Raw genomic sequence first — 6000 nt, 5'->3', positions numbered from 1 at the left:
TCAACGTTTCTTGATTAATTATTATTTTCTTCTCCTCCGGCATAAAAATTGTAATAATAAAAACCTCGGGGGCATTTCTCGTGTTTTTTCTCCTTTTCAAGAATTTCAAGATGATTTATGTCTAATACAAGTTGAACTCAACAGATTGGTGATGCTGCAGAGGCTTTTTCTTTCCAATCTGTGTAACAGTAGGTAGGTACCTAACCACTTGTTGTGTTGTAGGTTTAGGTACCTACTTCTGCTATGTACCTACACAGAATCGAAATTATTGCAATATCTTTTAGGTAAAAATTGAATGTTGCTAAAAAAAATAATAATAATAATAACAGACTTTATTTTCTACTCCGTGATTTCTGTGCAAATTTATAAAATCCTCCTTGCACAAAATAATGTCCGCCTCGAGACTTAAACCCCAGTCCCTCGGATGACGAATAAAATGAAGGAGTTTAACTCTGGAATTCTGGAATGACTCTAATTTTTTTTATAGATTTGTCAATATGAGGCACTAGTTTTTTAACCTCCTATACACACATCCATCCTAGGTAGTAAGCGGAATAAATTTCAATTCTCAATAGCTTGGAGGAAAAAAATTTATGTTAAATGCGGAGCACATTACGTACGTACTTTTACCTTATACAGGGTGAGCTAGAAAAACACCGAAAACGTTTGATGAGAAAATTTCCCTCTTTCCCATTTTCTCCCTCTCTCGTTTCCCTTTTTCTCCTTTTTCGTACTTTCTCTTCTTCTTCTTCTTCTTTAGGTAAAGAAATCTCATCACTTCCAGGAATATTCATGTATTTCTCTGAGCCATTTTCCTGATTTCGTTTTCGAGAAAAGTTAAAAAAATAAATAAATAAGAGCCAGAAGGAGAGGGAGGGAGAGAGAGAGAAAGAGAAAGAGAAAGAGAAAGAAAAGGAAAGAAAGAATAGAGATTTTTGATACATAGGTATGACTCCTAATCTAAGCTGTTATCGATGTTTTTCTGACACACCCTGTGTTTCACGCTATTACATTGAACGACGGCGACAAATCTCGCAGGTGTATGAAATAATGTATCGCAGCTACTTTAATACTTAGTACGTACCAAATGTGTAGCGAAAGTACCATAGTGTGTGCAAGAAGTAGGTATCACAACAAAATAGAATAGAGTGAGTTTACCTTGTTTATCTTGCTCGAATGAGACTAAAAAGTCCCTTTACCCCAGCAGTCTAAATTTAAACGCCCAGCGGCTGTGATTTGTTTCAGATTTATGGTCAAATAAATTAAATGAATGAATGGATGTTTAATTAAATAGAAACTAATTAAATATTTATTGGACATGAAGGTACTAATGTCTGACTTGTAACAATTTACCAATCAATAACATCCTCCACGATTTTTTTAATACCACATGAAGAAAATCCGTCTTCTTCTCTCTATCACACTTTCTCCGAATTCCTCTCTCTTTCCCTTTTCCTCTTCCTTCGTCCCTTTTCCCCTTCTCCTTTACACCTCTCTCTCCTTTATTTCCCCCTTCACTCCTTACTCTTCCTTTGTGACTCTTTCACTCATCCTCTTCGTTATCATCATCATGTCTCTTCACTTCTCCTTCTTCTCAAGACTTGGTTTTCTCATCCCCTCTACTTTTTTATATGAGCAGAAAATTTCATCCGTCACCAAAACTTTGACAAGTTTAGTGAAAAATGAAATGAGGAAAAAAAGGAAGGGAGAAAAAAAGATTGAATAAAAAATCAAGAAGAGGTAGAAAATTGGTAAACACTTCTACGTAATGCCCTAAATTTGGGAGAGAGTTGAAAATTTTTGGAGAAAGTTGACTTAAAATTTCAAAATTTTCTGTCAGAAAAGGAAAGCAAGGATTTCTTTGGTTGACATTTCGTTTGGTTCAAGTTCAAAAGTGATTTTTTCCTGTTTATTAAAGGTACGTCATCTGAGTCAAAAGTCGATTGACATCGTCTAAAGACTCTAAAGTAAAGTTTAAAGAATGTAGAGGGTTAGATTTCCGCCCGGGGCAGATTTCATCTTAAACAGATAAGGTTTGTTATCGGAACTCTCTTCGATTTTGGGACGATAAGACCTCAGCAGTTACAGGTCTCTCTATCAAACCTCTTTTTTTAAGCAGATAACACCAAACAATTTTCGTAGAATGGAAAAAAGTTTCTACCCTTTAGTCTTTGTCGAATGTCAAGCGACAGCGGTGGACAATGTCTAGAACGTGGTGATGGTTGTTTTCGGGATAATTTTGTGAAGATGGTGCCGGTGGAGGAGCGTTCAATTCCATCCAAACGGTAAGTTGGTTTTACCCCTAAAATTAGATTTAGTAACATGAAGTGTAAAAATATGGCATTGATTTCTCTTCATCTGTCAGTCTGTTCTGTCTGGGATTTCTATTTGTTCCTCTGTCTATTTGTTGTTTGCTTCGTCTTTGATCTCAACATCATCTCATAATATATTTTCCTCCTTCTAACGCTTTCTTATATTTTCTTTGAGGGTACGATTTTTTCCATTTTCTTCAATTTGCGTTTTTGCCTCTTCTACTTTCACATCTTCAAGTGGTTTGTGGGAGATTATTGCAGAAGCGTACTACTGTTATTCACTTGGATTTTTCGCATGTTCGTCTCAAGCTCTCAAGTACTTTTCTTTTATCTTTGATCATTGTGGATTGTCAAGTATCTACTTCAATACGGTAAGTTGGACTATCATTGTACCTTGAGACGTTCACAATGAAAACTATTTTTCTTCTTTCTTTTATTTTTATTTACTATCTTTATTTTATGGTACAAGGGTTCTTTCTAGGTGTAATGATATCCTAAAATAATGGTACAAAAAGTTATCATTGAGGAACGCCATATTAGGGTGGTCTTTTCTTACAAATTAAAGGGCAGTCGTAGTCGGGGGCCCTCATGACCTCTCATAATACCCTGAGTAATAAAAAAACCGGACAAAAATACATACAAACTTGTCAAGTTCAAACTTAAACTTCCCTTCAACAAGATCAAAGAATCGTTCGAAATCCAAAAACCTTCCTCTACTTCTACCCTTTATAGAGTAATTAGGTAGTTTTTTATATCATTGAAAGCCAATAATCTCCTTTCATCCTTTGCTTAAGACTAAAGACTCAATTTATTTATTATTATTATTATAAAATAAATAAATAAATAAAGACTCAATTACCCCTTCTCTTCTTCCCTTATCGTTTTTTCCCCTCTTTTTCTCTGTGACATAACCCTTTATAGAGTAATTAGGTAGTTTTTTATATCATTGAAAGCCAATAATCTCCTTTCATCCTTTGCTTAAGACTAAAGACTCAATTACCCCTTCTCATCTTCCCTTATCGTATTTTTTCCCTCTTTTTCTCTGTGACATAAAGAAGAAGAAGAAGAAGAAGAAGGAGGAGAAGAAAAAGAAAAAGCTATACCCGATTAGTGACAGGAAAAGATAATCTTTCGATTCTTTGAACATCCACGATTCTCGATGAAAAATTATACAAATTAGAGAGAGAAGAAAATGCTAATGTTATAAATTGGAAAAATCAAATGTTATAAATTGGAAAAATCCCAATAATGGCAAAGAAGTTGCAGGGATGATTTTTGAGATTTCAGGAGGTGTATAATTTTTCTAACCTTAATCTTTTTTTTTTCTTTTTTTTTTCAGGTACGTACCATGGTCACAAAATCATCAACTTTCGAGAAAGGAAATACCAGGTAGGAGGAATGAGAAATCACTATTTTTCTTGAATAAAATCTCCAATAATTAGAGAAATTTTGAATTTGGAGAGTACGGGTCTAAATATTGGATTCGCGAGGATACAACCAAGATTCTAAACATACCTAATTAAAATCCTGTGTCAATTCAATTCGATTTTTTTCAATAGAGGGTTTAAAAAAATTAGATTCAATAGGTAATTAGGTAGGAAACTTCGATAGCCACGTAGGACGAAGGTATCACACCACACTTTACTTATCAGTACAATGTTCTCTGTAAAATAGGTCCCTGGTTAATCTGTTTTCATACCTAGGTTGCTATTTTTCATTATCTGTTCCGCTTATTTTTCATCCCTAATTTCATTTTCCGACTTAAGCCACTTTCCTTCGACACTAATATCTCAGCGGAGGGAAAATCAAATGAAATAAAAATAATAGAAGCCCGCTGATAAATCCCTGATGAAAATAAAATAAAAAAAGAATAATAAGAGACAAATAGGTTTTCATCATCATCAGAGCTTTTCTTGTGACGGGATGACGGAATTTCCAGGGTTGTTTTTAAGGGGTTTAGGGAAAATGGCCATGAAGAAATTAAAAATTCCTACGGTGCTTAGCACATTGCATAGTTAAAATAGTTTCTAGGCGTTCATACAAATTGATGCTACACTTCACCCTTTTCGGAAATCCCTTTGTTTGTACGCTTGGTATTATTAGTTCCAAAATATGAACATTTGGGTTAAGCAACATGAATGGGTGACCATGTGACATTTCTTGCTTAGGTCAGTTAGAAGCTGATTCAATTTCTATCGAAAGAATTTTTTTCTGTCTTCTGTGGTTTGCTCTAATTTCAGTCCTGATAACTCTTTCGGTTTTCATGGAAAATTTATTTCTAGTAGAGGGAGAGAGGGAGAGAGAGAGAAAAGAAAAATGAACTAAATAGCTTCCATCCTTCTCCTGTTTTCCTCTCTTCTTTTTTTGTCTCGTCATCTCTCTCCCTCTTTCTCTCTCTCATTTCTTTGTCCTTTCTTTTTTCTTCTCCTTCTTTGTCTTCTTCTTTGCTTTGTCATTCTTTCAATATTGATTAACAATTTATAAACAATAAATAAAATTATGTCGGCTCAGAGAATAGATATTTTTTTCATTCCTCGAGTTTTTTTCCCTCTTTTTTTCCACACCATTTTTTATCCAGAGATTCCCAAGTATAATTTATTGCTGGAGCGCCTAAGCGAATTCAGATTTGATTAAAAATAAAATAAGTAGTCATAATATAAAGCTTAATGTGGTCTGGATTACAAAATTTACGAAAGAATTGTGCTTATCTGGGAATAATGAAAATGTAAAATTTTTATTTAAAAAAGTATGCCTATCTTCCTACGTAAAAATAAAATAATTTATCAGAATTTCATTGTTTCAAAACATTTTAGATAGGTTTACAATAAAAAATGTTTACAAATAAACTTCTTCCATTTGTAAATGTTAGTCTACAATATTGTGCCCATAATGCATTTCCTTTCTGAACAAAAGTTTATTGTTTGTAACATTGTAACAATCATATAAAAAATAATGGATATTTGTTTATTCGTTACTGAAAATTATTGAAAATAATAGCACAATAAATATCCCAAGGTAACATCAAAATACGAATGATTACTTTTTTTTCCAAGAGAGAAAAATCCATTTACCTAGAATCCAGAAGTAACAACGGAATGATTTAATGCGAGTTTTGTTTTGTTAACAATCACAAAATAATATTTTCTATAGGAAATAGATAACAGAACAAATAAAAATGGCTCCCGGCTCCCAGAGTCCCAGATATAGTAATTTAAGTGTCTTTGTAATAGTTTTTGTATAGTAATTTAATGCTTATAATTACCTATGTATATATGTATAGCTGAGACGTCTCTCTCTCGCTCTCTCTAAAAAAGTGCTCAATATATGTAATTTTAGGGGTAGGAAAATATCAGAAATAAATTGGAAGTAAAAAATAAATAAATAAATTTAAATAAAAAATACACCTAGATCAGGTAGGTCAAAGAAAGAATTTAAAATCTTCAATATTATAAATGAGTATAGGTACTTATGGCCAGTCCATTTTAGGAAATCTGTTTCTCCTTTTTTTTTACCTAATTTAAATAAAAGCATTGTTTTGAGATTTCTTCAAGGAAAGAAAATGGGAAATTTCTTTCCATTCTAGGAATTCGCAAGGAAATCAAAACGGGGACTCTTTATTGGTACAAATGAGCTTTCAAGCTTGATCATTAGGAAGGGTATAAAGCTATAAAGTGAAAACTCGAGACTC

The sequence above is a fragment of the Diaphorina citri genome, unplaced genomic scaffold, assembly GCF_000475195.1.
Source record: "Diaphorina citri unplaced genomic scaffold, Diaci psyllid genome assembly version 1.1 scaffold468, whole genome shotgun sequence".
Taxonomy (NCBI): Eukaryota; Metazoa; Arthropoda; class Insecta; order Hemiptera; family Psyllidae; genus Diaphorina; species Diaphorina citri.
Note: the sequence above shows the minus strand (reverse complement) of the source record.